Genomic DNA, 26,526 nt, shown 5'->3' with positions numbered 1-26,526 from the left:
AAAACATGCCCCAGTTGGGCTAGCAGGGAGAGGGTGGCTGGGGACTCACGGCATTCCCAGACCCGCACGGACAGGCGTAGGGGTCTGTTCCACCGCAGGAGGCTGCCCCGAGGGCACCCTACCCCAGGGTTTCACCTTGAGTGCTTGGCTTTGGTTGCACATGCTGCAAAGTGCCTGGAAAAGGCATGTGGAGCATCACCAAAGCGCCTTGAGAACAATGTCCCCTGCCAGCAAGGCACCAACCATCATCCATCATTGCTGGGGACGGCGGGACACACTACGAAGACCCGGCAAAGACCTTCCCTGCTGCTTTCCTAGGGCTCGGGACAGACACACAACGCCCCGAACATGCAGCCCAGCTCTCCAGGGCAGATCTCCTGGGTGCAGAGGGCATCTCCCCTCCAGCCGCCGGCACCGCTCTGCAGCAGAGAAGAACAGCGAGGACGCGGCCGGCGGCGAGGCAAGCGCGGGGCTGTGCTAACACCCAACACTCAGGTGCTCTCAGAATAGCCAAAAAAGCAACCAGCTATAAAATACCAGCAGCCCAAGACAAGCCACGCTGGCAAGAAAAGCCTCTCCATATTTTATTATTTTGCACCGCGCAGATGTACAAACACACACGCGAATTTCAGCAGTTTCCATCTCCAAGCAGCATCCCATAATCAACATTTGTGCTAAGGAACAATTTCTCTTTATGCCTACTGTTCAGGCTGATTTGTAGATTAAGCCTGGCTTTGAAAACACACGTACAGTGTAAAGGCAAGGGGAGCTGGTTGGTAGAACAGCCGTATTCATCCTCCTTTACTTGGAAGCCTAAGGCAGAAAAGCATCAGTTTCATTTAGGCTAGTTAAACGGCGCTATTCATTAAAATTTTGCTCTTCTACATTCTGGCATACTTTTCCATTTAAAATGTGCCTTTAAGAAAAGACTTCTCCCCTTCACCCCATAGAATGATTTTCCATCAACCTCTTTCAAGCCATCACCAATTCAGAAGCTGTTTTTTGGATAGGTCTCGCACTTGTGAAGCATCAGCAACCTGCCTTGTCTTCCTTACCTAGGTAGAGGGTGGCTGGCACTATTAGCACTCAGGGACTAATTGTAATTATCTCTGCTCTTTTTTCAGACAAGCACAAAACGAAGCGAGATGGAAGGCCAGAAAGGGGTGGCTGAGACAGACTGTGATTAGAGTATAAAAATAGGTCACTAGGATAATATAACCTTTAGACTATTGCAATGTGCCCCCCTTAGAGACAAGCCTGTGTGCTATATTTCAATAGGACGTCAGGAATAAAAAAGCCCAGCACACATCAAAACAAAACCACTGATCATCCCTCGGAGCTTTGCCTGCTTCTGTTTGAACATTGCTAACATTAATTCACTCACTCCTTCCCCTCTTGCCCTCATTCATTTGATCTAGTACAAAATAAATGTGGTGCAATGGTACCTTCGGCTCCTCCAAAAATATAAATATCTTTTACCATACGGGCTTTATTGCAGATTTGCTGTGAGTTACAGTACTTCAGCAAGGCTCACGGTCGCCTTGTTCCAGGGACCCACCACCGTGCACTGCTTTAATCCTCACATTTTCCCATGTGGCAAAACATTCCTGGCATTCCCCCAAAACGAACAGGTCCTGCAGACAGATAATCATCTATCTACACAGCCAGCTCGGAGATCAGTGCTGCCAGCAGAGGACACCAGACAGCATTAACGAACCTTGAAGAAGTCCCTCAGCTCATCAGTATCTATCCGCATTTCCATCTCACCTAGCACCCAGCTGGTGAGCAGCACCAAGCACGACAGGACATGGTGAGAACATCGGTCGTGCTTATACATGCACAGGGGCTCTGATTTCAGCCCCTTGTGCTCTACTTGGTTTCATTTTGCCTCTATTTTCAGATGGATATAGTTGGGATTCCAGCTTGATCGCTGAGCCTCAATGGCCACGCACAAGTCAAATATTTTGCCACACTACATTCAAAGCTTGCAAAATGCCTTGCAATTCCAGGCTTAGAGCTTGGTATCGAGTACCCCCCTTAGATAGAGAGATCAGCTCTGCCACATTCGGGGCTTTGGGATGCATGGGAAAAGCAATAGATTACACTTAAAACATACTGCTTTGTGTTTTGACTCTCTGGAGTCACTGAGCTGGCTGCAAGCCAAGAACTACCCGGAAGGGCCCAGAGTCGGGATTTCCAGCTCCCAAAGGAAAACGGGAAGCAGAGTTAGACCTTGGTCTATGTTAAGTTTCTGTCTGTGGCAGCAAAGCCCACCCAGAGCCTGCAAGAAAATCAGGTTCTCAGCACAACTGCAGGCTGGCCAGCACCGAGGAGAGTCATTTAGCTGGCAGCTGCTTAACCTGTGATTCTGGAGCAGTTCTGGAGCAGCACAGCTTCCAGATGGGTGACCCTGCTTGGAGTCAGCATCCCAAATTTAGGAACTGCAGCTCTAGGTGCTATTGCAATACTTACTGCTAAAAGACAACCAGCATCAGCTTTTACACCAGCCATGAAACGATCTCACTGGAGAACCACAGAAACAAAACCACGCTCTGGGGTCACAACATTTTCTCACCGAGCATCCAATTCTCTTGTGCAGTGAGGAAAAGCTTGTCAAAGACAGGCTGATCCCAGCTACTGAGCAGCCACATATGGGAAAGACCCGCAGCAAATCCAAGGAAATTAGTGTGTGGAATAAAGAACACCAAGGTCCTGAGTTTTAAAAGGAGATGTGGGCTGTGGGTAGGAAGGACTAAACTGGCTACTAAACAGTACCAGACACCAAAGCCGATCATCTGCAGCACAGACTGAAGTCTATTACAGTGCTGTATCCCCTTCCCAGCTGAGCATTTTTGGATTACTTCATCCCCCGTGCCCTTTTGCAATATGTTAGCTTCGAAAGCTGTGTTGCGTTCTGGCAGCTCCCATTTCCCACTTACAGTTGCTATAACCAAAGAGACAACTGCAAAGTAGTTAAGCCGAAAGCAAGGAAACAGGGTTGGCGGGTCAGAATTGTGGGTTTTTCTCCCCCACGGACCCTGCTTCAGAATCGTCCTGTTAGACCTTGACTGCAGCCGCCCGCTTTTGCAGCGTATTGAATCCGCTGGTTTATGGCAATGTTTTTCTGCTCACTGAACTGGCTCATTCTTTTAGCAGAACAAACTGTTCCACGTTGAGGCAGGAGTTGGCTGTGTTTTAACAAAGGATTTTTCCCTTCTGACAGTGTTTTGCAAAAGACCCAAAAATGAGTTTGGAGCCAAGTTACAAAAGGTCAGCAGAGGCTAGTCAAGCAATGGGTGTAGTTCCTGTATGTCACAGCCAGTAAAGGAAATGGGTGGGGAGAAGGGGAATGACATTTTGAGCCGAAATAATATGTATAAAGAGATATAATGAAGAATACGCTTTTGAATGAGGATGGCAAGTATGCAGGCCCTATCATTCCTACTCTGCAAGGGCAATCTCACTAGATAGGCTGAGCTCTCTGCAATCATTTCCCCATTTCAAGTATACATTTGATACAGTTCAAGTAGCAACAGTAAAAAGCAAAAGGCAGTCTTATTGCCTGCTTCTCCTCTCCAAGCTGATTTCAAGAGCTACTGCGCTCTTCCCTCCTTCCAGCCAACTGAATATTAAAAGGGTATTTGCCAAGCAAACATCCGGCAATCACCAGCATGGTGCTGGGGGAAAAATACTATGAGGAGAAACGTGTGTGGGACAGGGGCCTTGTCCCCTGCCCCTCTCCAGCACCCCAGTCATTGCTAACGTGGGGCAGAGTATTCCTGCTGAGACCCAGTCCCTGGGCCTGAACAGCGCAAGGCCGTGAGCTCAGGGCCACTGCAAGGGGAAGACGTGGGGGACAGGGCGCCATCGCCGTGTCCCCAACACGGGCACCCTCGTCTTCAAGCCACATTTTCATTTGGTCATGAGCAATGAGTTTGCAAGTGCTGGGAGTGCAGGACAGTTACCTTCCTACCATATAGGAAGGTAACAAGGTCAACCTATCTGCTTTAAGTCAGTCTTAAAACTCCAGCTTGGGGTGTTTTCAGTGTTGGACAGACAGGTCTCTGCCGTGCCCCGGTCACTGCTCAGCAGTGGCACACGCAGCAGGCAGGGCCAGGATCATTGTGTGCCGTGCACGGGGCACACACAGAACGGGATGGCCATCTCGGGCCTTGCAGATGTTGAAAGCCGGGGAGCCGAGGCGATCTGCGGCAGTTGACACTATGTCATGCCTAATGCTTCAGCGTTTCCAGGCCTCCGAGGATCCCTGAATAGAAAGAAACCACCCGTCTCTGGAACACAGCCACTTTTGTGGCTGCAAGGGGCAGATGTTCAACCCCACACAACAATGCAACACAACAGTTGGGACTGTAAGTGAAGAATGCTGCATCCACTTAGAACTGGAGAGGGAAATTAGGGACACGGTCTAATTCTAGAAGTACCATTTGGTCCTAATGCTTTGAGTTCACATACCTACTCCTCAAGAGCGGCACAGGGTTTTTCCTCCTTTGCCTTAAATAGACAATATCCTGGACTAAAGCGCTGAACCACAGGAACTTCGGAAGCACATGGTCAGACTGGCAAGTTTTCAACTCCCTCAACTGGAACATGGTTTTCCAAAGAAGTCCAGCTCCCTTTTAATACCTATGTAAGGAATAAGAGCGCCCACTTCCCAACAGTTCCTGTTGCAATATGGAAGGGCAGATCATTAAGAGACCTCAGCATCCTATCGGCCAAACCCTTGCTGAGGTTCCTGGGAGACGAGCTGAGGACCAGCAGTCTGTCTCATCGCACCACTCAATCACAGAGAAAAGCAGCTGGGAGGACAAGTCACCGACAAGTCACCCACAAGTCACCCACTCAGCCAGCAGCACCAAGGTACCCTTGAGGTCTCCTGGTCACTGGCCCAGTGAGTCCTTTTTAGCTGGGATCACTGGGGCACACGCTGGTGCTGCCGGTCAATAAACGCTCATTCCTGTGGACCAGACACACCGATTCTGCATGAGGAGGTGTGATGAACCCAGGGGGACTCAGGTAGAGGTGTTACACAGATACTAGCAGTAATGAACCACACCTGCACGTACCACCAAGGGAACACAACCGAGGCAGCCACAACCAGTGAGAGCGACGAGCAAGTGAATGCGCACATCGAGGCTGCAACTAGTCTCTGCCTTTCTTTGAAACGATCGCCAATTCTCTTAGGATTGATATTAAAAGGAAAAAAATGGATCTGGAATTTCATTCTAGATCTCAGGGGGAAGATACAGGCACCTTGGGATCAAACTTGCTTTTGTGAAACCACATCAGGCCACTCTAATGGGAGGCAGAGAAACAGAACAAAGTTCCAGGGTTATTTGTGATACCAGCCTGGCTTGTCCAAGTTCCCCTCTCCCTCTGGCTTTTCCCAGTGACACTTGGAAGGTATTATCCACATAATGGAGATTCAGTTATCTTTTTTAACTAAAAACTCATCATCTTCTAGTGATCAGCTGTGAGCTAAAAGCCTCCCAGTTATTTACTGCTGGAAGCTAAAGGAATTCAGGAATTTCCTTACTCTCAGAAGACAGACATTTAAAATCAGTTTCAAGTACTGTTGCGATAAACAAACCTTCTCCTTCTTCCCCCCCCCCCCCTTTTTTTTTTTTAAATCACTCTTTCTGATCTAACAGGCCTTTTCCCTCGCTGCCTTCTGCAACCCCACGTTTAAAAATTAACTCACGGAGATGCAGGGGAACAAAGCAGGACTACAGCTGTCTTCTGAGAAAAATCCCCAGAACTGGACTTTGCTTTCAAAGTTATCCCTTCAACTCTGTTTTCCCCAGAAAGTCAACTTGGCAACTCATAATACTATCAAAAAAAACAAGCTATTACATTTCCATGTACAGGGAAAGGTTTGGAGTTGGCTTCTACCTCAATACAGGCAACAGGGGCTAAATTGGATGCTGAAGGTCTCAGTCCTTCAGCTCTCTGCTGAAAATCAGCTGGGGGTGTTTCTGGCTGGAGGGAATAGGAGCTCCCCAACCAAACAGCCTCACATAAGCTGCTGAATGGCTGTTGGATAGAAACAGATTTTGGCAGATACATGGGAGAGATGAGAGATACTTCAAAGCACTGTGACGGGCCCCGCTAAAGGGTTTTGTTTTTTTGGACTGAGGTTTCCTGCAACCCTTAATTCAAATTATGGATGTACTAATTGATTTGTGGATCTGAAGTCCTTAATATTAGGAATTTAATGAAAACAAAACAAAAATGCAGCATGCTAGGAGAATTGTTTCCTTACCATTTACTGATGGGTATCCCCATGACTGCCAGCAATTACTAAGCCTCCACTTTGTATTCAAAACTCTATACAATAGAGTTTATTATTTTTAAGCTTTTCAGACACCAATGTGGTGAACTTAAGAGTGCTATTTGGAAGATTAAGATATGAACACCACCATATTATTCAATTTAGCTCCAATATGGAACAATTTAATTTCTGCAAAGAGTCAGAGCTAATGCTATATTTCCAACTGCCAACACAGACAAATACTTAAAGGTCCAAGGCAAATTTCAGCATGGGCTTGCAAACCTAATTGGGGAAATAAGACCAAGGAAATCACTGTCACTATGCAAACACTGCCCAATTACTTCCAAGCCATATAGAACCTACCTTCTGCTCTTTGCTATAGGTTTCAAAAATATACATGCCCAAATTACAATAAAAATAAATCCCCACTTTCTGTAGGTGCAGCCAGGTGTGAAGCTATTCGTACATCTCTTGCAATATTCGCATATTTTTAAATACCTGGTGTTTTATACACGGTTCACGCACAGCTGGGGGATGTCTGGTAGCACCTCGGAGTGAAGAGTTTCTAACAGTTCTTGACCAGGGAGGCAAAGCTTCCTGTCAGGACCAAGTTCCCATTTTCTACAAAACTTTTGCTGCATGGACACAGAACATTTATTTTTTGGCTATTGGTGTGATTTTAAAAGTCCATTGAGTAATTCTTCTTTTTAACATCCAGATGAACTGCTCCCAAAGTGAAAACAAAACACGTAGTTAAGCAAGTTTCAGGACTTCTCGCCCCTCCCAGTGACAACACCAAGCTGGAGATTACTAGTATCTCTGGTTTACTTGCCCAAATAAATATGCAGATAGGTGATATAAAAGGGATTGATAGGAGAAAAAGGGGAAAGGGTTTTTGCCAGATCTGTTTCTTTATGCTGCATAAAGGAGAGCGGACTGCTGCATTTTGACCTCTTGAAATCATCCCATCCTCCCCATTGTGCAAACTAGACTAGGCTGGATGCAGGGCTAGCAGGAAACTAGTAGCATCTTGCCAGGGGAAGGACCAAGGAACAAAATGAAATGCAAAATTATTTTTATTGACTATTTGAAATCTGTCATTTCTTTAGAATCTATTTTACTAGAACTCTTGGAGGAAAGCTTTCTTTCTAAATTTCTCAAGCTCTTAAATGGAAAGTCAAAAAGTTCTCATTGCAAATCGGTGACCTGTACCACTTATAATCACAGTATTCCTGATTTACACCATCAAAAGCATCATAGCCTGTTTGTACCTTCATAGAAACAGAAATCAAAAGACTGTCTTTTTCTTTTCAGCAAGAAAGGAAGGGGAGGGGGGTCTCATTAGACCAGTCTAAAACATTCATCATCATCTTTAGGGTGAAAAGCCCAATATAAATTATTTAACATAAAAAACAGCACAGTAAACTAAACTTCAGGACAATTCAGCACAGGATGTAAAATAATGTAAAATATATTGTAAATGTAATGTAAATAATGTAAAAATAATGTTTATGCTGTGTCAGCAGGCAGTCTGCACATAACAGAATGAGGATGAGTGGATGGCTCAGGGGCTTGGTAATGGAATTATGGAGCCTTTCGTTTCTAGGTCAGCAGTTCAAATCCTAGCCTGGTTAACAGAAACCAAGAAACGCATCTAGAGAAGATAAATTTATAAGCTCATTCCAATTCCTGGCACATGTCCCTCTACTACAGCATGTAACCCATCACTTCTCAGTCTTAGCAGTGGGGCCAGAAGCACTTGTTGAGACTAGACTCAGGAATTACCCGACGCAGAGGACAAGTTTTCATCTGGAAGCACCAATTCATCAGGACTGAAATGTCTTATGGAAGTGTCTACTTCCAGGAAGTCCAGAGAAGAGGTTGCTGGAGTCACAGTGCAACCCCGTGAGCAGGCCGAGAAGCCCCAGGTCCAGCTCTGCAGTGAGGAGCCCAAAGTGAAACATTTCAGATCTCTCAGTATTTGGGGGGTTTCTTCTTGGGGTTAGTTCCACTGCAAGAGGATTGTTTTTTCTTAAAAAAAAAATCAAAGAAAAGTTGGATTTCCTGGTAGTATCTGGCTGAACCAACATGACAGGCAGTGGGGGGACAAATGAAGGTATCCCTAAAAATCAACAGCAAACGAGATACACTGTTGTACTACAAAATAATGCACTGTGGCGTTGTGTTTTACAAGAACAGGTCACCTTCTCAATTAATAGTCCCAAAGCTGTTTAGTATTATTTAATTCTGCTTAGAGATAGAAACCACGGTTTGATGTTATTTAGCTATTGCCAGTTGGGAGCCAGAGGAAAATAAATAAATAAATGTATAAATAAAAATCAAGACTCTGAAGGCAAAAGAGAGATCCACAACCCAACCCTGTTCTCTGGGCTTTTGTCTTCAAGCTGGGAGAGGAGCAGGCTTGGAAATGTCTTGATGATATTGCACTAAAATGACAGCATGTCAAGCTGGATAAAGCTCAGGACAGCAGGAATTCCCTCCATATACAAGCCCATAATCACCTGCCAGGAAAAGATTAAGCGAATTGATGTCTACAATATCAGGAGAACAAGGGGAAGAAATGTTAACAGTCTGCAGGACTCATCTCCAATCAACTCAGAAACACAAAAGGTAGCTGCAAATCACAGTAAAATCCCACAAGGATAATATTCTTAGGATCAATCACACGAATCCTTACGTCAAGCTGGTTACTCAAGTGGCTGCTATTAGGCAGAGTAGCTGAGCTCCTAGGAGGAGAGGAGGCTTCATTAAGTGAACTGTCCCCGGGATAATCTCATAAAATTGTATGTACCTTGCAGAGGCAGCTGGGAAAGGGATTTGCAGCACTATCCAAAGCACTGAGAAGCTAGAAGAGCCTCAGAAACAGGCATTATAACTCATCTGCCTTCACATCAAAAAGACTTAGCAAGCACTAGGTGCAGCCCTAAAAATTCAGGGCCAGCTGCTCCTATCTGCACCCTTCATCCTCTTCCTCCTTCTAAATTTGGGCACAAGTGTCATCACCATCTGGCGAGTGCTGGTGGATTCCACTCCCCTACTCCTCAAGCCTGACTTGTAAAATGATATTTAAGTTATGGCAAACAGCACTCCACTTGCAGTGAACTAGCAGGCTAAGGATCCATCTAGGTTAGGGAAATTGCTGCTCACCACCTCCCTGCTTGCCTTGCACCTTCTCTTTATCCTTCCCTTTCTCTGCCATCAGTTATTTTCCTGGATTTTTATATTTTCCCCAGGGATAGGTGCTTATCCTCTCCCCAAAGCACTTCCTCGAGGATCCTCCAAGAAAAAACCCTGAAGGCACAAATCACACATCTCGGTAATCTTGCTTCATAAATCTGCAAATCGATTTTAAATTCTCCTTCCTCAGTGCACAAAATGGTTTCAACTATTAGAAGACCCACAACTTAGTGAGAGGTCTACAGCCTTAAACGTGCATTGTCCCAAGGTGAGAGTGATGCACTTCAATCCAGAAAAAAAACAGTTACTAGACAGGAGGAGGGTTGAATATAGCACACGGCTTACACTGACAGTGACACGCAGAAGCACGGACTGCAGATTGCTCTTCCAGTGATAAGGCAGAGTAGAGATTTAAGCAAACTTTCCTTTTTTTCCCCAAATGGATGGATTTTCCCAACTATTGAGCCATGCCCTTTTCATGCACTGTAAGACTTTCACATGGTAAATCCTCACACTGTGGAAGAGTTGGGGGTGGAAGAGGTGGAAGAGTTGGCCCCCATTTCCACTTCTGAAAGTCTGATGTTAGGTTGCTTTGCTGCAAGCCACTGTACCCTACAATGTCTGACTAACCCTAACCCTACCGTCTGACTAAACGCTGATATTTTCATTATTTCTACATAGTCACGTATCCCCAGAAGCATCTTTACCCACCCACAAATACCATGAGGCCTGATTTTCCACAACATATTGTAAAGATCACGCTTTCCATTTATTCAACAGCATACGAGGCCTCCAAAGCTCAGTTGCTCGCAGGGCTCTCGGCACATGGTGGAATCTCTCGAGTCACAGATCTCTGGTGATCGCCCTCATGTCTACCAGGCTCTAGCAGAGAGGGGTGCCATGAGCACCAAATAAATTTGCTTTAACTCATCTGCAGCGCTGTTGCACGGAAGGGCAGCTGAAATGCAGCCATCTCAAGGGAACTCCTGCCAGCGCCTAGATGTGTCGGGCACGTGGAAGCTTCTTCCGCGCCCAAGGATTATCCCACGGAAACAGCAAGTGGTCCCCAGAGTACAACATGAGAGCCAACAAGCTCCCTGCCTCCGTCAGGAGCCTGTGTCCTCAAACAGGAGGTTTTAACATGATTTAATGATGCTAGAAAGCCTAACTCTCCTGACACATTTGGGAAGTGGTTAAAAACACATTATTACCTTCACACTGGAACAAACACACTGAAGCACAGGGAGATGAAACAACCCATCCAAGGTACGTCTGCATGTTCCAGTGGGAAATGACTCCATGTGCCCAGAGCCAGGTCAGCAACTTCATCCACAAAGTCATCGCTTTTCCCTCGCATCCACTAAGGTTTAAAGGAGAGAGGCAGAACAGGAGCAAAAGCAGAACAGCTTCAAAGAAAACTTTAGGAGGAGGCCACAGGAGCATCGGAAACCTGCTGTACTCACAGCGGCCATTAGTTTAAAACTAAATAAAAAATTGCCTGTAGTGCTGAGGAATGCTTCTCGGCTTGAAGAAAGGCCAGCAACTTGCTGGTGCACGTCTGCAGTGGTGTGGGGTGTCACAGGAGCTCACAGAGTGAGTGGATATTCTCCAGACACCTACACAAGTGTTTAAATGGATCACCTTGCTCCATTTTACCCAAAAGAACAAAAGAAAGGCCGTAAGATGGTTATGTATCTGGGGTGCTTATACAGTTGGTATTGGAAAAGGTAGCCGGGTGCCCTCCCACTGTTCCAACACTCCTGCGCTGTGAAATGAGGCACTGTGCAACTAAATACCTAGGCCAAGGTCACAGGAAGCTCGTAGCAAATCAAGGAGCTGAGGCCAGGTCTTGTGAGTCCCAGTCTAGTTATTTATCAGATATCCTCCTCCTACTGTATCATCTCCTGTGGGAAACCCTCCCCGCGTGCCCACAAAGGTGGTGCCAAGAGACGAGGCGGAAATACGTTGGCACAGAAGATTCGTAGCGAGTTTCCCTCCCAGTCCTACGTGCTGAAGGTGTTGTTTTGGAGAAAAATAAAACAAAAACGTCAGCGTGCTCAGTGTGCCGAGACAGACACCTCCCTCAGCGCGCACACAGGAGCAACACCAAAGTGCTTGTAAAACTTGAGATCAAATGGTGAGATAAAGTGGTGTTTGCTTGGAGTTAATTGCCTTGTTTTGAAGGGCGGCCTCCAGTAAGAGCTTATAGGTTAGTAAGTCATACCTTGGAGCTGCACTTTCATTCATAAGTACGTGTGTGCCTCCGTATGACACGGAGTATTCCAGCCCTTGTGCTCATCCGACACAAAACACGGAGGGCTCCCCTTGAACCTGCGTGCGCTCCGTCTGCGCGGCTGCAAAGCACCTCAACGCGCTTCATCCAGGTGTTTACCAGCCACAGCCACCACCCTCTGCCTTCCCAAAGGAAATCTGCCTGCAAGCTACAACCCCCCGCAGCCCCAGGGCTCTAAGAACCCCCTCGTTCATTCAGAGAAATTGGAAAACATTTGCTAAGGGCTTCCAAACTCTCAGAGAAACATCATTAAGCAGCGCTGGCTCAAGGCAGCCTGGCAGCACTGCGGAAACTGCGTATTCCCACCCCGGACGAGCGGCTGAGCCCAGGCAGCTCCTGCATTAGGAGGGGAGAGGGGCAGGGGGCAGGACAGCGGCTCCTGCAGCCCTCGGGTGCTGAGCACTGCTCTGACGTCCTCCCTTCCGGCAGCAGCCGCCTTCCCACGGATCCCGATGCGGATCCTCCGGAACAGCTCGTGTCTCTCACACAGCACTGGCTGAGACAAACCAGACGGCATCGCCGCAGACCACGGCTCTTGTTTCTGCCTGCGTCTAAAGCTGGTGTAACCATCCGGCACAGAGAGAGACGTTTTTCAAAAACAAGAAAGAAGGAAAAACAGAAACGGCAAAACCCAAACTTTCCAATAGACAGATGCAATTTTAATGCAACAGACAATCCAGCCACGCCTGTGGATATCTACAGCGCTCAGATAATTTTCAGCTGATGACAAATAGTAAAAGTGTTAGGCAATAGGTTTGGAAAGGGCCACACAAGAGGAATTCTCTTCTAGCACAATACAATGCAGCCTACATAGGGGGAAAATAAGTCAAAACAGTTAGTTTGGGTCTAGCTAAGAAGCTTTTGCATTAAGCAGCCAGTGGCCTTCATCTTTCTTTGCACAAGCCATTTCATTTGGCAAAGTGATACTGTATACATATCGCAAGCAAGATATGTCAGTAAGAACGGATTTGTTCCTGGTGGAGTGGGAAGGGAGGGGTGAGCAAAAGGGATGTATATCCATCAGGAAAGCAATGCTGGAGTTGCTAGTTGGGAAGTGTTTACAATTACATATCCTGAATGAGCAGCTAAAAAGGAAAATAGGGAGGTCCGTAACACACTGTGCTCATTTCTCAGAACAGCCTCACAGCTCCACACTCAGCTGCGGCCACCTTGGCAGAAAGCAGCTTTACTCAGCACTGACCCCAGCCATTACCTTCCTAATGAGCACCAAAATGTGTTGGCTCAACAGAGAGCGCGTTACAGAAGAGAAATCAAGCCCAAACGAGCTAAATGGATAAAGAACAATTCTATTTGCAAAACCTCTGCTTAGCAGCCTTTACGTGGGGAGTTCGTTACTTCATGCTCTGCTGCAGATTTGCACATGGACAAATCCCTCTGAGGGTAGAGGGCTGGGGAAATCAAGTGCATCTTTTTCCTATCTCAGCTTCACTGGAAGAGCAGGGGTAGCTGCAGCAGAACACCAGGTAACAGCCGCACAAGCACAACAACCCTACCCTATTCCTTATGTGAATTACTGTTACTCACCAAAAGACCTTGTTGTCACTCATGTCCCCAGCACCTGACCATAAACCCAGCAAGTCCAACGCTGCAGCTGGAACCAGACATTTCAGTCAGAGCTCACAGTTTGGAAATGCAGCAAGCTTTGCATGTCATGAGTCCTGTTTTCATTGCTGCTACACTGCCTGCTAAGGATGAACACATCAGCCATTCGCCCAAATTAGTTCAACACAGTTCTGCACAAATGCCTCGGATATTTTGTTAGTAACAAGACTGAACTAGCAGCTGATGCTTAGGCTCTAAAATGCAGCTCTGAAGAGGCGTGAGATCAACCATGTCAAAAATTTACTTGCTTTGAAATCCTACTCCTACTTATTTATGTTACCTGGAGGCCTCAACCAAACCAACACCTGCCCTCCAAAGCTCTCTTTGCTGTGTGCTGACAGGGGCACTGTGTTTGCTCGTGTAACTCCCACCTCCATATACAGCTCATGCCCTGTGGCCAGGAACAAGCAACACAGTTTTACCATAGAAATAAATAATGCCCACGGCCTAGACTCGAGGTGGGAAGGTACGACAGCAGGACAGACAGACTCATAGCGTAGGTGAGACCTATGCCAGCCATAGGAGGGCTCCTGCACCAGTCCTTCAAGCCAAGTTGGCATTTTGCTGTGCTGAGCTTTACCTCCCAGCAGCCAAAACCCCTGTGCCCGGAGCAGGACCGTGGTGCTAAGCCCCATGAGTATGGAGAAAGGGTTGTTCACTTGGACGGACAGACCTAGGATCGACTCTTGGGAAGGATGGAATCAAGGGGTAAAATAAGAGGTTCCTGCACACCAGTGAAATGTCAAACCCTTCATCCAATGGAATATCAAGCGCCAAGAGCGTTTTTCACTGCTGCTGCCACGAGCAGAGCCAGGCTGCTCACACAGCCCCTTGGGACCTTCTGCCTTTCAAAGGGGCAGGTCTAACCAGCAGCAACCATCACCCAAGCGAACAGCAACGCACGAAAACTGGGATTAGCAGAGGGGGAAGGAGCGTTAAATAACTGAAGGGACATTTAAGCATAGCTCAGTAGATCTTGTGCCACAATTCAAGTGCTGAAAGCTGAAAAAAAGATTTCCTCCCCAAATGCAATGAAGTATCATTTTCTTATTTCAAAGTCATCTACTTGCTTCATCGTGCAGCCCTGCACTTCCCAAATGTACTGCTAGGAATAGTGTGTTGTAAACAAAGTTTTACAAAAAAGGAAGGTTAGCGCACAACATATTTTTCCCATTACTTCAATACATCCTGCAAGCTTTGCAAGCTTGGTAGAGAAGGAGTCTATTTAAAAATTTAGGGTGGGGAAGAATTAGCTCAACAAAACCATAAACAGATTTTCTTCGCACTCTTAGTCCAAGAGAAAAACAAGACAGACTATGTGCATATTGATGCACACAATAGCACAATCATTTTAAAAACAAACGAATTAGGAGGAAGAGACCATGGAGAAGGGTGGGAGAAAAGAAAAATTTGGGAAAATTTCACCAAGCTCTAAGAGCAGAGACCCTGAGCGTTTGGTTCTTAAAACTCTTCAGAACCAAATTGGAATTCCAGATACTGGAAACCCTCCATGCGCCAGAGCTGGACTGTGAGCATGCAGAGAGGATGACACATGTTGCTATAATGCTGTGATCTGTCCCTGTGTGCAAACCCTTGAGTAATAAACTACATTATTTTCTGCAGATGTAACACAAAGGAATCTATTCCAGTCACCCAGTGACCTTCCACACAAATCATTCAAACCCATTATTACTATTTTTCAGTGACAAATACTAAGGGTTATAAAATGTAATTCTCTTCTCCCTATTTTCTCCCCCAAAAGTCCCCACTCAATTTACCAAGACAAGGCAGAGTGGCTGAGTGAAGCTACAAAAGAGTTTTACCCCACTCCTCTCTCCAAATTCTTTATTTATAATGGTGGGACAACTCCAAGCTGCATGAGAGCAACAACATTCACTGTGCTTGCAGGATTACTAATATATTTGATAATTTGACATATTTGAAGAGGCATTTGGTATGCAATGAATCAAAAATCTAGGCAACTTTCAAGAGAAAAAATTCTCAGAAGACTAAGAGGTGCACAGGGATCCAAGTATATTATTTGCTATAGCACTGTCCATTTGTTTCCATGAGTTTAACAGACTAGATGCAGTCTGTAAACCTGGGAGTGTGTCAGGAAATTAGTTCCAATAAGCAGTATCAGGCAGTTGCTGCAGCCCCAACAGGGTCACTGACTGTTTAATAAAGTCTGACAGCAAGCAGTGTCCATGCATGGCACAAATAGGGTAGAAATTTTTCTAGGCTTTGAAAAACACCATTTCCACGGGGACATTGTCATTTATTAGGCAATCACGAACAGGGTGAACGAATTCCCCACCAGCTAAATGGTCACTCACAAAGGCTTAAAGCCACAGAGTTTCGGCTTACAAATTAAATGGCTTTGCTCTGGCAGGAGACCCAGTTCCTTCTTCAAAGCTCTGGAATGGCATAATGAAATAATGGAGTGTTATTTCCAAACACGCAGCTTCTATCTAGAGCTTGGCAAAAGCCAAGGGGGAAACACATCACCTTCACGAATCCTCCTCGCTCCCAATACAGGAGATATGCGTATATTAAGCTTTATGGATTCTTACAGTTGGGAAAAATAAAATGCCAATGGCAGAGCACAAACACACGAGTCAGGCAAAGGGCATGAACATTCAGGACACCTGGGCTCTGCCCTGTCCTAAGCAAAACATTCTAAAACCGAAAAAAAATAAAGCCCATTTTCTCAAATATTCATGGCAAGTATAACCCAAAATCTATACCAAACCTGGAGCAGAGTGTGGTTTGACTTCCTCTGGGGTTAACATGACCATTTATTTCAGCCACCAACTAGAAGAGTCTTCATAGCAGAATTCCTTAAATCCCTCTGAAGCCTTCGAGAAGGAATTTCCCTCCTTTTCCTTCCCCATCCTTCACCACTCTTTCTCAACAACCTGCAGTCACTAATCATGACCAATCCCTGAAATCAGTGATTCACTTCTAGTTCTTAAGCATTTTATTCTCATGCATTTTATTGTTCTTCATACTTACAGGTACCTTCTCCAAATTAATACAGTCCTACATGATTCTACCAACTTAAGAATAAGAATTTACACTGAAATAGGTCAGATTTCTCTGTTCAAACTATGTAATACAGAAACATGCATTGCATATATTGTGCACTGAAGCTAAAAGCATGGCTGCTACATACCTTCAAAATTGAACGTTTCCTTAATGTGTCGCTTTCCAGCTCTTCTTCCTTGCTTGCACGCATCTTTAAAGTGGCAGTGGTTGCTTCAGTTGTGTTGAGATTCAGGGCTGGAAGAGAACACATTAAAGCAAAATTTACAGCTGCACTTGTGAAAGACAAGGTGACCCTGGGTTAGTAAATACTAAAGGAAAAATAAAACAACATTCAATGTATGCAGTCTCCCAAATCACTCCATTTGTCCCACCTTCTCACCATGGAGAAGCTGTAGTTAATCTTCAGGAAAGCATTCCCCAAAGTACTGATTTTTTTCACTAAATTAAGGAGTGAAAACTCCTCTTTATCAGAGGTTAACCCAGTAAGCCGAATTAATTGCCAGGCACCCAACCATGGTGTTCTCAACCCCATAAAAGTAAAAACACACTAGCCCTGGTACCTTAGCAGCTACAGAGAGTTCTCCAGCTATCGGTACTTCTTGCTTGACTCATTAAATAGGCTGAGGACTGGAAACCTCAACTAGATGAGAACATATTTAAGGAAGCTATCACAGCAACCTGACCAATACTGCTGCAGCCGGCATCTATATATAACCTGCAGTTTTACTTTTAGCTATGTGCTTCCTCTCTCTCCTCCATTTTCCTCAGCTGCTGTCCAATCCCCATTCCCTCAACCCGGTAAGAGCCGTAAAGCCAGCCCCGTGTATTTCATAATTTCTAAACTTAACTGTATAAAGGGATAAGCAGCCAAGTAGATTTCTGGGACTAAGTTCAGACAGAGGGAGGAAATATGTATTTAAAAAAAAGTCACCCTGGAAAAAGGTGAGCCAGAACTTCTAACAAAGATGAAAAATAGGAAAACTATGCTGTGATTCTTAAGCAAAGGAAAAATCACATTTGTTAATCGCTCTGTGCTAGAGCTTTGTCAATGACAAATTTGCTTCATCTCACATGCGTCACATCCCCCAGCAACAAGTCCAAAGTATCTGTGCTTGCTTCAGCCAACATATGTTCTCAGTCAAAAGTCTTTTGCCAAAACCCTACTGCTCACTAAATTGCTTCTTTCAGGTTACATTCTGCTGATGATACACTTTGCTGACAACTGTTTCTTTGGAGAAAAGAAAAAGAAGAAAAAACAGAAGAAAATAGCACTGAGAGTCTTATTAAAATAATTAACACAGACATACAACAACGTGGGAAGGCTCCCCCCCACCCCCTCCCAAGTACTATAAAGAAGCTTCCACTACGGCTACAGCATCCAAATCTGAATTCCTAGCAGGAGTTTTTTTCTAAAAAAAAGGGGGAAAAAAAGGCAAATAAATTGCACAAGTGTTGAGGGACGTATAAAGATTTTGCCTTGCTAAGCACTGGGTGTTCGGCACTCTGGGCCTGGAGCACAGCACAGTCTTTCCACAAAGCCTCTCCCGCGGCGTCGCTTCCCTGCGGATCGCGGCGTTGTTTGCTGTGCGCTGTTTTCCCAATATGATTCCCAGCTTTCCAAGGCATCGCCGGAGCGCAGAGGGATGGACTCGCACGAGCGAGGCCTGTCTGCCGCACGCCCGCGTCCCCTGCCACGCGCCCTTCGCCGGGGACAACTTACACCCTCTTTCTTCACCCGAGCAGGCCTGTGACTGGGCCCGGATGCTGGATGCGCCGTATCCCCGGCCCGCCGGGCGCCCGGCGCTCCCCGTGCCGCCGCGAGCTTCACCACGGCGCAGCCCTTCCTGCGCTGGGCTTTGGGCCTCGGGTCCTCCCGCGATGTACGCAGGAGGCCGGGGCCATGCAAAGCCAACAGCAGGTCACGGGGAAAGCTCAGCCATGAACGTGACGGGTTCCAAAGGTTCAGATGCCCACGAGAGGCAATAGCCCCTCCTCACCCCCCCGGAGAATGAAGAGAGGTTTATTCTTAACCAGTTCGGTTTCAACACGCCGGGAAAGAGTCCAGTGTTGAGTGCTGGGACCTTGACACAACAGGTGACAACGTTTAACAGGCCAGGAAAAGTTTAACATATAATACGAAACAAATATTAGACTGCTGATTAAGTGTTTTGTAGTCCAGCAGCTTGAGTAAATGTCCAGCAACAACCAGCACAACATTACAGCCTCCAAAAGCACGCGATAACGAGCAGCCCCGGCTGCTTATCTTCCTTTCTTTGATAATGGCGGCTAGAGCAGCCTCACGGCTCTGAAGTCTCCGCACTTGCTGTTCCTCTCACTTTATTCCAAAGCTGTCACGGCTACGGTGGGTCTAATACCCTGCGCACACTCATCTCAGGATTAAACATATGTCTAAGGCTTTCTTGATCCTTGAAGAACCCTCAGTTAGGAAGAAAGACCTGCCCATAACAGTCTTGAGGGAGTCTTTGTATTTCCTGAAATTAAAGGTGTTTTTAAGTAGAAATTCAAATTGGAGGAAGGGAAAAATCTGAGTTTTGTATAAAGCCTTCTCTGAAAATATAGAGCTAACGATTGTGCATGTGGCAACATGAGCCACTGTGAGCTTATCTAGCTCCTTGAATTGCCTGAAGCTGCTGCTTCAAGTAAAAGGAAATATTGGAGAGCTTGGGGTAAGGGAGCTGGGGCTTCCTTAGGGCAGCACATGAAAACAGTTCAACTGCTTATCACAAACTGTAGCAGCAAGGATTATCAGTGACTTTTTTTCTTAATTCTTTTCAGATATTAAAATCCCAGGAATATGTGACAACAGTAGTGCATTCAGAAGGTTGATCAGGTCGTTCTATATTAGGAATTTCCGCTGGACACAGAGCTATTTGCACAGATCATAAAAGCCAACATCACTTTTGCCAGTCTTTCCAAATACCACAGTTTCCTCAGGATCAACTAAGGGGCTCAGAACTAAACACAGCAGCTGTTCAAGAAAACAGAACATGTTTTTAAAATATTAGTCTTGACACAGATAATTAATCATCCTAATACACCTGTGGTTTTAAATTCATAATGCCCTGAACCATCTGGGTCAATGGGCTGGTAAAAAGTAAGTAAGAAAAGCAAGTCTAACAGCAACAGGCTTAAATTCCTGCACAGAGATGCACTGCTATACTGGAGAACATAATGGCTAGACATTTAAAGTCAAAACTCCTGTAAAGCCTCAGAAATAGGGATTATTCTGGTTTGCTTTCACATGGCAACCTGATCTGAGATAGTTTTAAATGGCTGTTAGACCTCTTCTTGCCTTCCCCCCTTTGCAAACGGCATGATACGGTCCAGCGCAAAGCCTCCTCAGCAAAGAAATGCAGTGTGCCCCGCAGGAGGTCAAGCAAACTGATGCTTAAGAAAGGAAACAACTCTGCTATCTGATTGTCCCCAAAAGAGCATCGTATGCTTTAACTTTTTCATGGTGACTAGTATTTCCAGGACTGGGAAACAACTCAAACACTTTTTTTTTTTCAAGATTCCTGCTTCACCAAATGCCTTCCCATGAAAACCAAGGTACCTTCTACTCCCAAGAGGACATGGCAAGGTTTTCTTGTTAAGCAGCTCTGCTTCTCAATACCCACAACAAAACCAGCCCTGTTCAAAGCTCTTTCAGTCTCTTTCAAACACTCTGTCAGTCCATTTTGGGATGGTGTTGATTTAGTAGCTTTCAAAGGTGGTCTTGAACGTTGCATGTCCCGAGTTGACCGGTGAGGATGCTGCTCTCCATGGCTGCGTGTTTCCACCAGGCCAGGCTGTGCTGGCCCATCTGGTCCCTGCACGAGCAGGGTATCCACATGCAAGCAGCTACAGGCTCGGGAGCATCAGCCTCCCAGGGGAGCTCATCTCTTCCCCTCCGGTTTAATAAAGTGAGTTACCTGACTGCTGTGAAAACAAGGAAGCTCTGATCCAGGCTTCTAAGTGCAAATGTAGGTCTTGCTCTTGTTTGTAAAACAGTTGTATCCTCCAGACAAAAGAGACGTTGGCATCAGACCGGCATCTTTGATAAGACTCCTGCAGGAAAGAGCGTGGGAAGGAGACACGACAAAATGTTGTCCTGACCTGGAAAAGATTTCTTTGGAAAATCTGTTTTTCAACATACACGCAGCCCAATTGCTCTGCTTTTCGGCTACTGGCTGCTTCCAGCCCTCTCCTGAGGCCATACAGGGATGGTGTCTTAAAAACACTCCAATTCCCAAGGCACAACCAGGGACCAAAGAGTTACCATTGTGCATCTCTAAAGTGACTGCTTCTATTTCTGCATTTTTTACACAGAGAGAGGGACTTGTCTTTGCAGCTACTTCTTTAAAGAGAAGCGTCTATAATAGCTTCAGGCCACATCATTCGCACATCTCTCTTTCAGTCTCATTTCCAACTCAAGTGAACTGGTGTCCTGGAAAGGCTGGTTCATCAAGAAAGCCAAGTCATACAACTTAACCACCATAAAATTTAAAAATCAAGGTGCATAAAGTATTTCTAGCCACCATCTGCTTTTTCCAGGAAGGGTGCAAGCTTGTATCATTTGTAGTCACTTCAGTCTTTTAAAGTGCCTGAAAATTTAAGCCACAGAATGCAATTTGTCATCTCTTGCTTCTCTTAGATCAAAACCAGCCCTTTCCAGCCCTACCTTTCCTTGACAGTGCTGCGTACAAGGACCACAACAAAACATTTAGAAAATCCCACATACAGGGGAATTAACTCCACCTGCATCGTGCTTCTGAAAGCTCCTTCTGGTCAGCTTGAATCTTCCCATGGCTGATGCTCCGCAGACTCTTCAGACCATCAAATTCAGTGCTTCAACAACTGCTGCCTAAAGGTGGTTCTTCCCAAAGGTGGTGTTCTTTACAAAGAATATTTCCCAATATATAATTGCTATTTAAACTTGTGGCTTCTTGTCCTATCCACTGCAAGATGGAAAATAAAACAACCCTTTCCTTTTTATGCACTTTTAGGTATATGAAACCTTATTTCCTTCATCCCTTCTTTCCCTCCTTATTTTCTTCTCTAAGCCAAACAGCTCAGGCTTTTTTAAAACTATGTTTCTAGACCTCATGTCAACCTCATTACTGTCCTATGGGCTGCCTCTAATTGATCACTTTGCTTGTGCCTACATGTTAAGAGGACACCCTTCCACAGCATCCTGCCAACACTCAACTGCTTTCTCCAGGATGTTTATTTTCAGCTAATGAGGGTCTGCTTTTATGCCCAGTCCACAGAAAGTTGCAAGCAGACCCAGACCCAGACTAACTTATGTCTCCCTTAATTATTTTTTTCATCACAAAGGGAAGGAATTAACAGATCTATTCTTGTCAAACTGAAAATTCTCACTGCAGTGTTTTAAAAATTTCAAACCCTATTCAGATTGGATTAGACTGGGGGGTCCACCCAGCATCATGCATTAAAGTTCAGCAGAGTGTAGTCAGCTTCTCACTCTAAATGAGAAAATGAAAAAAGGGCAGCAAGTTCCCACTCCTCTCATTTTCTTTTGATGGCCCATAAAGATGCTCTTAGGGGCACAGGCCAAAGCTAGAAAATCTTCTCCTTCGTGCAGCTGAGCTCCCAGAACAGGGAGATAGCACAGAGATGTGCAAGGAGACAGCACGGAAAATTCTCTTACACAAAAAAAGGCTTATAACAGGGACACAAATGTCTAATTTTCACTTACAGCCACAAATTATATGGAGGCAGAAATGATCACTGGGCTGTATGTTCTACATACGGCACAGTGGAGCCCTGATCAGCTGTCTGGATCAGGGCCGGGCAATTATTCAATTCTGCTGACACACAAGAGTCCCTATGTCCCTTTTGTCCCCAAATCCTACATTTGCAGCATCCCCAGGATGTGGGAAACAAACTCCATCCCTGCACTGCCTGAAGGGGTTTGCCTCATCAGCTCAGCTCCTTTGGGATATTCCGGGATGTGTTTGGCATTGCATCCCGGATAAAGCGTCTAAGCAGTCGGAAAAGCAGAGGGACAGAGAGGCTTCCTCACAGCAGTCACCAGGAGCACAGGGCACCGTTCCCTGCTCTGGTGGGTGCCTGTGCACAAGAAATGGGGCATCAGGAGCAGAATTTCCTGCACGATGCACCCAAGGCTCCGTGTCTGAAGCGCTGCTAGGAGGGAGCAGATGCAGATCCAGACCCCTCCGGCACAGGGAACCAGCACCGGCACTTTCCTTCACTCCTCTGCTGAGCCCAGACAGCTTCCCCTTCCCTTTCTCCATTTTTTTCCAGCTGATTTTTGGCCCGGTTCGCACACAGTTTGGAGGAGCAACGGGGCAACCAAAGCAACATTGAGGGACAAGGAGTTTATCTGCCCCAAAATGCTTCCCTTACACCAAGATGTGCCATCGGGTGCAGGTCTGAGCCAGGTGCCCATCCCAGCACAAGCGCAGGGACGGGCAGCCCCGTCATTCACATGGGCACCCCAATCCAAGTTACTAACACTGCAAGCCCCGAGCTCCTCACCCTCGGCTCTCTTAAAGCCCAAATGATCCTGTTTTCTGCACACCGAGCTTGAAAACCCGCAGTGAGCAAAGGCAAACCACGCTGACAGTTCTCACACTGTGCGTAATATCTTTTAAAGGTGATTTGTCATTTAAAACTGTCAGCTTGAAATCTAATCATTTTAGAGAACGAATAAAATATTATATATTACATTCGCAGGCTGCAACCCCTGCCAAATTCCCCTGTCAATTTGTATGGGATTATAATCATATCCCTTTTTTAATGTTTTCTTCTCTTGCTTCTGTGCCAAAGAGGCAGGCAAGCAGCATAGGAAACTGAGCATTTAAGAAAAATATATGACAATCCAAAACAGAACTGAAAATAGAGCAAAATTCCACTCCCTTCCCTCCTCTTTAGGGAAGTCTTTTGGGAAGAGCAGATCTAGGAGGGGGTTGTAAAGCAGCAGCCCAAACATTTTCAGACATCAGTGTAATTTTAAAGCTTGCACAAGCTTACACAAGGTCCCCTTCCCCAAGTTCACCTATCCTTTGCTGTTACAACAGTACATTTACTATTCAGAAATCATCTTGGCTTTGCTTTAAACTCCGTTTCTTCTTGGAACTGGATGAACTGACCCATCTTTGGTCTCGGGAGTTCAGACTCAGCCACTTTCCTCGTCATGCTACAAACCAGCAGCTCCACTACCAGCCCAGCAAATTATTAGCTGGGTCCTGATCCCGTCTCCTACAGGGCCAGGGCTGGCCAGCTTCTGCTTAGAGGATATTAGGGAGAGTTACACAAAACAAATATTTTGGCATTAGTTAGTCAGAATTTAGACATCTTTTTTTTTTTTTTTCACCCCCCCAAAAATGCCTGCAGCATAACAGTGCTTGCTAGCACAAAGAGGACAAACAAAAATGTCTAGAAATGGAAGCAAACTCTTATTTGCCCAAATTAATGGGCAATTTTTACAATCCTAACACAAGAAAAATGTTGGGTTTGTTTTTCTCCCCCTGCAAGGCACTTCTTTGCAGGGCAGTGTTTCTTTATAAAAGCATTTTTCTGCAAGCGCTTCTCCTGCAAAGCTCCCCTTTCCAGCAGCTACTGTTACGAATCCGTGATAAAAGGACTTATTCAGCAGGGTTTGGCACATGAATAGCGCCTAACCCAGCACAGCCAAGCCATGCAATTTTATCACAAGCTTCATAATATTTGGGGAAATAAAAGATGCTCTTGCCGGGAGCAGCAGCTAGGAAAAGCCTCAGCTCCCGAGGTCACAAGAATCTCAGATTTCATGTGGGGAAAGGAGATAAGTGTCTAGACACCCTGATTCTGGAGAAAAACTCTGCAGCGTGAGGGCGACACGAGCCAGATTTTCAAGGACAAGCAGGAAGAACTTTTGGAGCGTCATCCCATGATTTTACCCCTCTTATGAATTTTGCAGGGTCTCACCGGTGATTTCCTATGATTTGGAGGTGGCTGCTGGGGATGCGGGTGCTCCGGGGCTCTTTGGCAGGTGTTTAACTAAAAAAAATATTTTTAAAAATAATAAAAAATAGAGGTCTTTCTCTCCCCCACCCCATTTTTCCCTTTCCTTGCCTTCCCTTCCCTTTCTATCCCTTCGCATGCCAGCCCCTTCTAAGAGCCAATTCAACTGCAAACCAGCAGAAAGCAGCCTGCTTTTATCCCAAACATGAGACCAGATGAGCCGCCTCACAAAAGTAACTTAAATTTGAAGCAGAGCTGGGGAAATATAAATGGATATAAAAATCCCATACTCATTCCCAGCGGGGCCATGAAGTAGGTCTATTAAAGTCTGGGGGATGCTTCACTGCGAAAGGAAAGGGTAGGCTGGGATAACATGGATAAAAAGCTATTCCTACCGAAGACAGCCTGAGCTCGCAGCAGGAATCTCTAAGGAAAAGCTGCCAGTGCGAGTTTCCAGCAGCCCTGGGATACACAGTACCTTGATTAACAGTGTGAGCCGCACCGTTTCCAAGGATTTGGTTAAGCCAGATGAGCCAGAGCATTTCTGTGCGTGTTCTCCACTTCATACCACATGTGTAATATCTGTATGATACCTTTACACATGTACATACACACACACACCCCCACAGCTCTTATTCTGTCCTTCTGCTCTTTTCCTTCTGCGCCAGAAACAAACCGCATGATCAAACCAAACCGGGCATCCCTAACACAAGGGAAAAGAAATATTTCAGCAATGAATAGATTTTAACTGAACTCTCCCAAGAGGCAGCATTAAAACGAAGGGGGGAAGAAATAAATAAACGGAGGAGAGAAGAATCAACTTGTCAGTAATCAGCGCTGCCAACTCCTAAAGCAGTAAGTCAAGCCCCAGATACCATGGGAATGGCTCCAAGTCAGGAGATGCTTAAAAGAAAGAAAGAAAAAAAGAAGGAAAAAAAAACAAGAAAAAATAACAAGAAAACCAGCTAATACGAAATGGAGTGAGGAGGGCATCTCAGTACGCCCCTCTCTGCCTGAATATTTATATTTTACAGCTTTTCTACATATCCACAAAACTCAGAAGGTCTTTTTCTTTAAAAACTGAGCTTTTTTTCTTATGTCCCTGGTTTGCTGGGCTTTAAAGCAAAGTATCAAATACCGTGAGATAGCGTCAAGCTGCAAGGGCTGGCAAGCAGCAGATGCATTTTCCAACCAGCTCCACCAGGATCTGCTCCGGAGCAGCTGGTCACAGCGTGGCCGATGCCAATGGATTCTGTAATTCTCCTCCTAAATGCGGCGTTTAACCCCTAAGCTACATTATGCAAAGACCAGAACACCACTATAAATACGCTGCTATGTACCCTGTTAATCAGGTCCCAGTCTAAATCTGGCTCCCCCATCACTCACAAAAAGTATAAATATTCTCCCTGGTTTTTGGTGCAGTATTCCCAAGCTGATCTGGGGAACCTAAGGAGTCAGTACGCTATAATTAGCGGTTTCTTATAAAAGGTGCTTGTGATGCCTGTCAACAGAGCTCCAGAACTGAAGGAGACTTTGTGTATGAGCTACCCTGAATGCACGTAGCGGCGGCAGCCCATTTTTTTGGCATTTATAGAGGCCAACTTGTTTACTCACCTCAGGTGACCTTTCTGGTTCTCTGTTTTGTGAGAGCGTTTTCAGCTTCTAAATTGATTAATGCCGTTTTAAAAAGGAAAAAAATAAAAGCCATCAGTGAGTTGCTTTAAAAGATGATTTTTTATCCATAACTCATAATGTGATTACCAGCTCAATCCTTCTATTTTGCAAAAAAAAAATTAATCGGGTGCGAGACGTGCACATTCACTCATTCTTTGTTGCACGGTTGTTGACATTGGTTTTTATTTTTAGAAAAACACGAAGCGTTGAGGGGAAATGAAACAATGCGAGATACTTCTTTGAGACAGTCTCTAACTTTAGGAAAACACGCAAAGAAAATACCGTCGTTATCGATCCGCATACCTTCCCACAGAACGCAGGGCTTGGATTTATAAAATAATAAATAGTTTTCAAAGCAGTTGGGCCTGATTTTTTTTTTTCTGTTTTAAACAACCTCTGACAACGCGGGCGT

The 26,526-nt window shown here is 45.5% G+C and overlaps 1 protein-coding gene across 1 annotated transcript in view; it reads right to left on the bottom strand.

The window, feature by feature from the left end:
* ZHX3 (zinc fingers and homeoboxes 3) overlaps positions 1-26,526 on the bottom strand; it is a 44,018-nt gene that overhangs the window by 8,776 nt on the left and 8,716 nt on the right. Inside the window, exon 2 of the mRNA XM_088538716.1 lies at positions 16,579-16,685. The gene's annotated coding sequence lies outside the window, so the exon portion shown is untranslated. The remainder of the gene's footprint in view (positions 1-16,578; positions 16,686-26,526) is intronic.

The sequence above is a fragment of the Tinamus guttatus genome, unplaced genomic scaffold (assembly GCF_059628265.1).
Source record: "Tinamus guttatus ecotype Peru unplaced genomic scaffold, ASM5962826v1 Tinamus_guttatus_pri_ptg001150l, whole genome shotgun sequence".
NCBI lineage: Eukaryota > Metazoa > Chordata > Aves > Tinamiformes > Tinamidae > Tinamus > Tinamus guttatus.
Note: the sequence above shows the minus strand (reverse complement) of the source record. Positions and strands in the feature narration are given on the sequence as shown.